General features: G+C 38.1%; 1 long non-coding RNA gene across 1 annotated transcript; it reads left to right on the top strand.

The window, feature by feature from the left end:
- The first annotated feature begins 1,886 nt into the window (after positions 1-1,886).
- Positions 1,887-5,952, top strand: LOC106940347 (uncharacterized). The gene is made up of 3 exons (XR_001423068.1): positions 1,887-1,896; positions 3,600-3,607; positions 5,865-5,952. It is a non-coding gene; the product is annotated as an uncharacterized LOC106940347 (long non-coding RNA).
- Positions 5,953-11,437: the final 5,485 nt, after the last annotated feature.

Genomic DNA, 11,437 nt, shown 5'->3' with positions numbered 1-11,437 from the left:
TACCCCAAAAATTAAATTTTTTTTCTTTAAAAATACCATTGCAAAAAAAATTCCAAATTTTTAAAAAAAAAAAAAAAAAAAAAAAAAAACGTTAACAAACACAATGCTGTTCAAATAAATGAAAAATAACTAAACACCAGAACTAAACAAGTATACCTCTGCTTGACAGTAATTATAGAGTTACAGAATGGTTTTAAATGTAGGCTCCTAAATTACATTTCAGTTCAGCCAGTGAAATAATTCCTGTATTTCATACCTTCAACTTGTTCATGGACATAATAAGGGCTTGCAGGATTCTCTATAAACTGTTACAAATCTTGGGAGAAAACAAACCATTGATGGGTATGAGAGGATAACCTCTCCATTCATCACTCCCCCCTCCCAGTTTTAATCTGAGAATCTTTCATAAATACTGCAGAGACAAATCAGCCACCTGCTTGATGTGCTCCCCTCCTGCTCTGCTTTTCATTTTTCAAGCCTGTGGAGAGGTTTTTCCTTCTTTATTTAAAACAGGCAAGCCTTTCTCTCCCCTCACACTAAATGCAATGCAGCAGGGGCCAGCTTTGTTTTCCTCCATGGGGAAAAAACTTGAGCAGGGGACAACAGAAAGTGGCTTTAGAATAGAGGTCCTAAAGAGGGCAGCTGTAGTTTGAATGAAACTCTATTTGCTTTGTGTTTTAAATGAGCATTGTCTGCAAGTCAGTCGAGGGTAAAGACGCTAAGGATGCCATGGCCAGGAGAACTTGAACTTGTTCATTTTAAATGAGCTAAATGTATAAATGCAACAGCTGACTATGACTAGGAAAGTTTTTTTTTTAAATCAACCTACATGCATGTAAACATGTACACATATTGTTTTCATAAATAAACATTCAAAAAGTATTTTATGAAGATGAGAGGGAGAGAGGTAGGGGCTAGGGAGCACTGTGACACAGCACCACAGCGCAGTGTACTGCGAAACAGAACGTAATCCATTCACATAGTGTGAATGGGTCACTGCGTGAATGGCGCTGTGTCCTGCAAATCATGATGTGATCTGTTCAAGCTGTACCGCAGTGCCACAGAACAGTACATGAGTCACTTACTGCATGAATCAGGATGTCTAAAGGCTTCCGTGGCAGCCATTCAGTTGTGCAAAATGCTTGGTGGAACTCAGCACCACCGCCGATGAAACACCTCGTCGGAGCTGCAGTTTCCAAGCTTCAGAGCTTCCACCTCAGCAGACTAATCCGAGGTCCTAAGAACCCATTCAGTGAGCATTGGACTGACTGTAAGCATCTTTTTAAGACAAAGATGCTCACTAGTGATCCTGTTTTAGGCTTTGCTGACTCCAAGTTGCAGAACTCACTCTATAGTGATGCCAGTACAAAAGGGTTAGGGGCATCCTTATATCAAGAACAAGAGGTTTCAAATGAGAGCCATTGCTCATTTAATTCTAGTGGAGGCTTGTCTGTAAGTGAGTCATGTTATCCAGCCCATAAATTGAGTTGCTTGCCTTGAAAAGGGCAGTGACAGAGAAATTTAGAGACCACTTGTATGGTACTCAGTTCACTGTCGCTACTTACAGTAAGCCTCTGACCTACATATTGACTACAGCAGTGAGCTACATGTGATTGGCAGCCCTGTCCACCTTCAACATTAAACTTCAGATTCGAGCAGGCAAGTTCAGCATAGACGCAGACTGTCTGTCAAGTTGATCACATGGAGGACTTATCACTGACAATATTCCCAAATGAGCAACATCGCATCCATCACTTAACACAAACCCATTTGAATAAATCACAAATCCACTTAACCTCAGATGAAGATCAATATGGTGGTCTTGTAATAGTTCCTTCCTTGTCAGCAGAGCAAATTAAAGATCAACAAACAACGTGTTTAACTTGTATCAGAGCAGTGATAGCTCACCTTGAACTTGGCGATAAGCTACCTCCAACAGTCTGGATGGAGCTTCCTGACATCCATTTGCTGCTCAGAGAGTTGAGTCACCTTGAACTACATGATTAGATTCTGGACAGAACCTGACATAACATATTGTAGGGCATCTGCAGCAGCTGAACCACTGCTGTGGAAGTCTCCTTCCAGTGAGTGTTTGCGGGATCAGGTTGACGACTTCTGGGCACTCCACTTTGCAGTGAGTTTTGAAATCAGGAAACATTTCTCATTCAAAAAGATGAATATATTTATCTGCATGATGTGTGATGACACAATGTGGATTCTCAGTTCAGCTTGTCGAATATCAATTAAACTTAATTAAAATTGAATGTAACTGAATACAATTAAAGTTCAGCCATCTACAAAGGATATGATCGACATAGCATTCAAATCTGTGCCAAGGTGTCAAGACAAACTTGTTAGTTAAATACTGGAAAATCCAAAAATCTGATGTATGTGTACCGAAAACCTCATTGGAATAAAATATGTTAAATATATTAAATAAATGCATTTAACCTAATGGAGGTTGTTAGCTTTTAGTGATTTTGTCACATACAAAGTGACCATACTGATGACACAATAATCTTTAGATATCTTGTAAAACTGATCAAAAGAAGCTTGACTAGTTCACCTGCCTGGTAAAAACTTTTGATAGCAGTCAGATGGCATGGGAAGCAAGAACAAACTACACATATCTAACCCCAAACCTACATAACCAAATGTCCAATGGGTTGTTTGTTCTAATTATTTATTTGCAAGTTTATGTAAACCATATGATCTAAATAAGCTTATACTTATTTTAACATGACTTTTATGTCAATCTCAAGGTGCCACTAACATCTTATATGTTGATCAGGGTTCCTTTATCCTCAAAACCTGTGGATTGTGTTCTTCTCAGAGTAAAATACACCGGCAGAGGCTTTGTCTTCAAGGCTAATTATGAGCAGACCCCCAGAGTCTCCCTGTACTACTCTCAATCATCACATGGCCTGACTGTGACTGAAAGATGCCTCAGACTTTAGTCACCAGCAGGTTATTATATTTCTAATGAAGCAAGGTTAATCTGCCAAGCTTTGTGTGATATGCAAAGTGATATGGGTACACCACAATTGGAAAAATAAATATATTGTTTTATTTTCCATCCAAAATACACATGTGAACATTTAACAAAGAATAACAGTTGACGTAACCCTCTAAGTCTCATTTAACCAATGAGAACCATTAAATAAAACAAATTGACCTAATCTTCAACACAAAACCTCTTTTTCTAATGATCAGTGCCTGAATTTAATATCAACAGTGTGTCTTATGAACTGTAATCCTATCATTGTAGTAAATTTGAGAATCTTTTGCAGAAATTTGTGACCTAGCAACCTCATAACAGAAAATTAGGAATTAAATAAGCAAGCAAACTTTTAACAATCCGCTCAACTTGCAAAGTTTGGCAAAAGTTAATTTGTTATTTGCTTATGCTTTCTGTGTTTCCCACACATTCAATAATTTCAAGGATTCAAGGATTTTTATTTTCATACCACACCTTTGCTTTTTTGTGATACGAAATTCAGACTCAGGTCCCAGATTCAGAAATTGAATACAAAAATAAATAAGTAAACAAATAAATGATAAAGTAATTTATGTGATATGTATATTAAAAATGTGTGTAGGTGTCTGTGTACATAATTTATGAGATGAAACTTAACTTTGGTCTGAATTCCTGGTTATTGTAGCTCTACAAACCTGTCTATCCCGTAGACAGTTTTAGAGCAACACCTTTTGCTGCAGTTATGTAAATGAGGAGACATTTCACATCCACCACCAGACGGCACACGGCATTCCACTCCACCACATTCGGCCATTTTTGTAGTTTGATAGCAGCGATACTATTCTGCCCTCACAGTATAACTTAATTAACAGCACAAAGAAAGAAGAACTCCAGAAGTTGTGTTGAGGATTGATGCCTTTTCCTCAGTTTTCTTTTTTGAATCTCTTTTCAACAAGTTTTCCTCATCCTCCTTTTCTAATTTCTGTAAGACTGAACAGTAAATAGAAACACAACATTCTGTCATTTCTTTTGAAAAATAAAATATGAAGTTACAATGTCTGCATAAACACAAGGTTTTATTTTATAGACATAGATGTTTGTATAATACAAACATTATCTATGTCTATAAAATAAAACATACACCTGCAATATCTTTAATCTTACCATTATAGCAATTAGAACATCTATCTAAACCAGTAGTTACAAATCATCCTCATTCTCCACATAAAATGTACCGCTGAGGACCCCTGCTGAATACTAAGCATCTCCACCTAGAACAAAAAAGTTCCCTACGTGGAGTACAGCAAGGTAATAAAATGAAACATCATTAACTACAGAAGAAGAAATAAATGTCTAACACTGAACACCAGTAGTTCAAATTTGTCCTCTGTAGAGGACATTTGTAAACTTGAATATCTCCCATCCACTGCATCCTACTGAATTAATTTATTTTGGTATCTACAGAAGATATTTAGGGCTTTTCAATGATACCAAATGTGAAGGGGTGGGACTTTTGTACCTTCCTTTTCCTCATTCAGAAAAATGACATCCATCAGTACAAGCACATTTTATAGGAAGAGAAAAAGTAAGTGCATAAAACTTTTTATTGTGCAAATTTTGGTTTAAAATTTTGTTGGCATATTCTAAGCAAGTCTCTTAGCAGCATATTAAAACATTCTATGAATTATTTTGACTGTACTTTATCGTAGTATTTAAAAGTTGAAAAATTGTCCTCTGTAGTGGACATTTGTAATTATTTTCTGTTTTGTTCTGTATCCATCCACCCATCCATCCACACATCCATCCACCCATCCATCCATCCATCCATCCATCCATCCATTTTCTATACATCCTTGTCCCTTAGTGGAGTCGGGAGGGTTGCTGGTGTCTATCTCCAGCTAACGTTCAGGGCAAGAGGCGGGGTTCACCCTGGACAGGTCACCAGTCTGTTGCAGGGCAACACAGAGACAGTTCACACAACCATGCACACACACACTCACACCTAGGGACAATTTAGAGAAACCAATGAACCTGACAGTCATGTTTTTTTTACTGTGGGAGGAAGCCGGAGTACCCGGAGAGAACCCACCATGCACAGGGAGAACATGCAAACTCCATGCAGAAAGACCCCGGATCGGGAATCGAACCCAGGACCTTCTTGCTAGGCAACAGTGCTCAGTTTTGTCAATGTGAAATTCATTCTTATGTTGATGTTTGGATAATTTCTTTGGGACAAACTGGTTGCCATCAAGGTTCAGTTTCAAATGTATGGCGTTCCGATGTCCACTGTAGTGGACACATGATATTTCAAAAATAAAAACTTTTTTTCCAAAAAAATTTTTTTTCAGTATGCTAATTACCTTACAAAGATTGTGGAATTTTAAAAAATGGTGATTGGACAATTTTTTTTTTTTTCCTGGTAGTCAGGAGGATATATGTGTGTATATATATTACTTACAACGATAGGGTTTGTAATGAAACAGTCTCATATGTCTGATCTCCGTGGTGTTGCTCTAACTGGTCCATCCCTTAAAGATGTCCGTCTAGGAACTATTACTACGAAAATATTACCATCAATACTAGGTGGCACACTCCTCGCTTGGTATATTTTTGTACCATTAATAACATTTTAATTACCCAAACAAATGACCTAGATCACATGATTTTTAACTAAACAACATCTATGAGCACTAATTGACCCATCAAAATGTTTTGTCTGTTAAAGAGTCTTTAGACATAAGAAAAATAAGTTTCGAGATTGATCTGATGAAAGTTTTTGGAGTACCTCCCCTCAAAACCTTGACTTTGACCTTGTGAACCTTGTTGTCTTTGCTCGGCATTGTGTTTGTGACCAGACCAAGTGACTAATCATTCCCCTTAGGTTGAGTGTCCTTCCATGGAAGTGGGCAGCATCCAGACAAACAATAAAACATTTTTTAATATAAGTTGCTGCTTTGACATAATCACAGCACTGCCAAAACATATGTACAAAAATCCTCAATAAAACATAAAATGGTAACACTTTATTTGAAGGGGGTTGAAAAAGACTGTCATGACACTGTCATAAACATGACATAACACCTGTCATGAACATAAATAAGTCTTCATGAGTATTTATGACTGTTGTCATAAAGCGTCATTCGGTAAATTATGACACTTTTAATACAAAGTTGACATTATTCAAAATGTCTTTGTTATGACAACTTGACATTAACCAAGAAATCATTACTGATATAAATTTGTTATAAAAGTATTACTGATTGCACTTTAAAAATTAGGTAACTTTGTTATTAAAGGTAAAGTTTAAACAGTAATGATTTCCTGGTTAATGTCAAGTTGTCATAACAGACATTTTGAATCATGTCAACTTTGTATTAAAAGTGTCATAATTTACAGAATGACACTTTATGACAGCAGTCATACATATTCATGAAGGCTTATTCATGTTCATGACATGTGATATGTCATGTTTATGAAAGTGTCATGTCAGTCTTATTCAACCCCCTTCAAATAAAGTGTTACCCATAAAATATTTGAAAATGAGACACCAGACAAATAAATCACAGCAAAGTCATCAGCCGTGTAACGCTCAACTAATGTGGTGAAGCTACCAGTAGCAGGACTGCAGAGCTGCGCCAAAAACCTAACAAACACTGAGAATCCAGGAATCGTGGGCCCCCTGACAAAAAAATTGTTTGCCCCCCCGCCTGTGCAGCTGCTGTTACAATTTTCTGAGTCTATTTGACCCATAAAAAGCGTCACAATTTTAAAGTCTTGCAAATGCCTTGCTTTCTTTGGTTCAATACTGATAATTAGCATAATATTTACTGTTCATGAATTTAACATCCAACAGTCCACATCCAGTATGGAAGTAGGTTGCTTAAATTTTTTCTATTAGTTTTCGATTACTGAAACGTCTCTCCCCATGAGCAACAGTCAAAAGCAACGTGCAACTACATATAAAGCAATCCAGACTTATCAAAAATACTATGTAGTTTCATTTTATTCAAGATGCAGTATAACTTAAAAAAAAAAAGTATTTTTCCATATTTGTTAAAGCTGTCACAATGTCGTAGCAGTTTGTTATGAGACAAATAATCTGTGAAAACTATCAATCTCCTCCATTTCCTTCCCGAATTACTGCGTAAAGTAATGCACCGTTCTGACCAAAACAACCAATTAGAAATAGTAGGACGCTCTTAGCGCTGTCAAATAGCCTCATTTACTCACAGCTCAATGTGCTAATGGTGGAGAAACAACTTATCATTCCAAAACACCCTTTGTCTGCTGTCATTGGTAGCTATGCTACGTGAACTAACTGAGCATTCACAGTTTGAATCTACATAGCTTTATGCCATGCTAGCTGCAGCACGGCGCAAAGTGAGGGGGAGGAAGAATGAGCAGCACCACATGAGATTGTGATTGACAGCACTAAAACTCTCCTAACTCTAACTGGTTGTTTCTAGCCCTGGGAGAAGGCAGAGGAAATATATTTTTCACAGATTACCTCTCATACCATACTGTCGCAACATAATGACAGTTTTAAAAAAATATGTGGAAAAAACTATTTATATAAAAGTTACATACTGCAGCTTTGATTTCACTTAGGAGAAGACAGGTCAGGAGGGACGTGGGCTAGAGTTGCTGCTGACTGACTCATCTGTTAAGTGGTAAAAGGTACAAGGGACAAGTTAAATATGTTGGTAATTTTTTCCTTAATTCATTAAATGCCAATGAAAAGGTGGCAAACAGTAGTTTGTAACTAAGCTAATTGTGCTAAATGGTTGATAATCTCACACAGTCTACTCACCTCTCGGAGAAAAACTAGGTTATAAATTAACACTCTTGCTTCTCTCTCCCTCTCTTTTTTAGGAAAACTTGATTTTATAACTTTTCTTAGCAGCATAGTAACAGCCACTGTAATGTTCTCGTCAAGAGTGTATCAACTCTGACTAAACACTGAGTTAAACCACAGCAAATGATGAGAGGGAGACGTGAAGTAAGGTTGACCATTTACTGTTGGCTTCCTCTTTACATGCTGCGGTGAAAACTGCAGACAGAATGAACACAAAACAATACAAAACTTAGTTCTGTGTCTGAGCAAACCTTACATACAGTCCATAAATTTAACATAAATATGAGCTCTGCAGTCAACTGAAATGTACCATGAGCAGTCAAATGAAAATCACTAGTCACAATAATGAAACATTAGCGTTTTAACAAAATAATATCTGACACATCTTAAGTAGCATGTATCTTATCATAAAACATCACTTACAGCATTGCTTCAGCTGAGCTTCTTTGTGGATGGCAAAAGATTAAATGCTGAAGACAAAATAACATCCAGCCATGATTGCTGCAGCTCCAAAAACCCCCCAGGAAATTACTGAACAGGAAGTCACACTGATAATACAATGGTTCTTCAAAATAAAAGCCTTCAAATTTACTACAGCTACAAATACCTAAAAATGTCATCAAACTTACTATATCCATAAAATATTAAAGAAAAAATGCTGTAAAATAGCACAGCCACAGTCGTTCGTGTCTTCCACTGACTGTTGCTGAACAGCGTCACTCTCAAGGGCTCCAAGCAGGAATGAACCATTTAATGCAGATAGGGGGGTGTTCAGGGCAAATATGGATGTGTGTTTTTTGATCTGGAAGTGGGAACATAAAATTTTTACTGCTAAAAATAATCTTTGAAAATAATATGATTAATTTTGTAACTGACAGGGCCCCGATTTTATTTTATTTTTTTTAATTTCTATGAACAAAAAATAAATAATTAAATTGTGGAGGGCCTCCTGTTGGTCAGGGCCCCTATAATTGTCATCACTTTTCCCTCCTATTCTGCACCCCTGGTCATAGCCAAGCATATTTTAATGTTACACAATACAATTGTACAAAGTACAATTTGAATAAGTTGTTCAAAGTCTAAACTGGTATTGTTGTGCAAAGGTGTAAAGTTTACCTTTGAGCAAACGCCCCCCCAAAGGAATCCCAGCGCCCCCCTTTTGTAAAAATGTCACCCCCTGCCGTCCTCTGAACACCCCCTGGGGGGCGGTACCGCATCCGTTGAGTAATACTAGTTTAAACTAATAATATAAATACGCATCAGAGCCGCAGCTTTTAATCTTTCAGTGTTTGTGGCTTGATTGTTGTTCAGGAGGCTCCAATTATTTTGCCTCAGAATTAGCAGATAAATGGTTGTACCACTATGCATCTGCTTGTAGTCATTTTTACGTATCTGAGGCGCTATTGTAAACACTGAGTTAGGAAGGTGTTGCCAGCAGCAGCTCATCTGCATCATTGTGTCGTAGCCTGGCGCATTCTTTAATGAGCTCAAAACAGGCAGAACTCATCAGGTGAAATCTCAATATTGGAGAATGATTTTCTGTATTAAATGTAATGAACATGTTTTGTATAGCCCACAGACCTATCCCAGCTTAAATCTATCCAAACATAATAGTGGACTTTTAATGTACTTTGCAAACCCTTCAAGATTCCATATGTCTTGTATCCAGACTCAAAGAGAACCTCGAAACTGGAGCACTTGCCCTTGTCCACAGGTTTTAACATTTTTTAATGCATTTATTTTAGACACACTCATGCACATACATCATAGCATACATCTATCTGTCTGTCTGTCACAGCACCCGTCCAATATTTCATATTGTACCATTGCTTCTTCCCCATTAACCTGTCTATTTGTGATGTTTGAGTAAGTGGAAGAAAGGAGAAGGAAATCTCTATCATACCAGCAGTTGTGATGCTCAACTTCACTAATCTCACACACTGCTTGACTCATGTGCAACAGGGTTCTTAAAGAAAAGTCTTTTATTACCCTGTCCCTTTTACCCCACCCCCACATCACCTTCCATGGATAGCTGCTGCAGTGCCAGTTCAAAGCTCCTGTAACAAGTCAGATGGTATCCAGCCAAGTGTCATAAGAAACAGACAGGTAATGAAACTTGACTTACCCCCTATACAGGAATCACTTCTTCCACAATGCACCTGTCACCAAGCCTCCAGTAAGCCGAAGCCCTTTCTTCCTACTGTCTGACATAATAATTGCTAGTTAATTCTTTTTATATTTTAGTTTTCACAGTGCTTTTGGAGGACTTGTAATAAGTCGTGCAGCAAACCTTTTTTCACAAATGGATTGGGATTCACTGGAGCATTCAGTTTTCTAATTGCTGCTGTAAATCTTGAAATACTGATGCAATTGTTCATGTGTTGTATACAATATCACCAAAACAATGCAACACATCTATAAACTCTTTTGTAGCCTTATACCATTGGGGAAGTGGGAGTTGTAATTAATAATAAAGGTTAATGTTATGCTTGGTGCTAATTTTGTGACTCACATACAGAACACACTTACGAGATGGAGAGAAACTGTTAATAAAGTTTATTGAACAACTGATAATTGAATGTGCATCTTTGTCCGGGAACCGGGAAATTGGGGTTACCAGGAACACTGAAGACAGAGGAGATGAGAGGTGAGTAACGATTAGACTGATGATGAATGAGATTATGATTTAGCAAGGCTATCCACCTCACATAATCCACCAGAGGGGAAAGAAGAGACATAGGTCACAGGAGTGTGGGTTCTTGCGGGTTTGTTCATCCAAGGAGGTGTAGTACAAGAGCCGGGGATTCCGAGGAGAAAATGGTGGAGGCTGTAAGGTGGTGATTGTTTTGGAGGGCGAACAGGTAAGCAGCACAGACTTGGAGAAAGTGGAGCAATAAGTAGCCAGTTGTGGAAACTTGAACCAGGAGATCTTTATAGAGAATCTTGAGGTTGTCATGAGGAGAAACCCAGATACAAAGAGTACCACCCAGAGCACCGCAGGGAGATGTATGCACACTGGGGAAGGTGGTTACCGGAAAGAGCACCACGTGGATGCTAAAGGATCTGAGAAAGACTGATTGGGGGAAAAAAATAGCAAAATTCAAGGAAAACTGAAATGCACAAGACCAAGCACAAGAGTAAGAAGAAACACAGAAACAAGAATTAATTAAAGCTGCAAGCAGCCTTGCAGCTCAGCGCTGCTCTGGCCTTGTGGTGACCGCAGGATGTCCACCAACGCCACCCGCCTGCCACCGTCGACGCTCTCGCGAAGTACCTACACCAGGTCCAGTAGATGTTACAGATTGATGATGCACACAAATTCTGGTGCAAATCGGCTGATGTAGTGAGGAGACATAGCTGATGGAATAGACTAGGAGCGCAGTGGAGGTAAATTACAATTTAAAGCTAGTAGGCTCTTTACAGGTTCAAAAAAGTCAATCATAAAAACTTTGGTGAAAATCAGATTATGCATGTATGATTTAGAGACAACCGTATTCAAATGGCAAGGGATTTATTTTTGCCATTTGACCACGCCCATATGGTTCAGCCAGCAGTCAGTGTTAACAGAATTCATCATCATGTCATTGGATGTCACTTGGTACAGG

Source organism: Poecilia latipinna, unplaced genomic scaffold (assembly GCF_001443285.1).
Source record: "Poecilia latipinna isolate Pla-1442-1.1 unplaced genomic scaffold, P_latipinna-1.0 Scaffold3187, whole genome shotgun sequence".
Classification (NCBI taxonomy): Eukaryota; Metazoa; Chordata; class Actinopteri; order Cyprinodontiformes; family Poeciliidae; genus Poecilia; species Poecilia latipinna.
The sequence above is the reverse complement of the archived record's forward strand: the minus strand, read 5'-3'. Positions and strand labels throughout refer to the sequence as shown.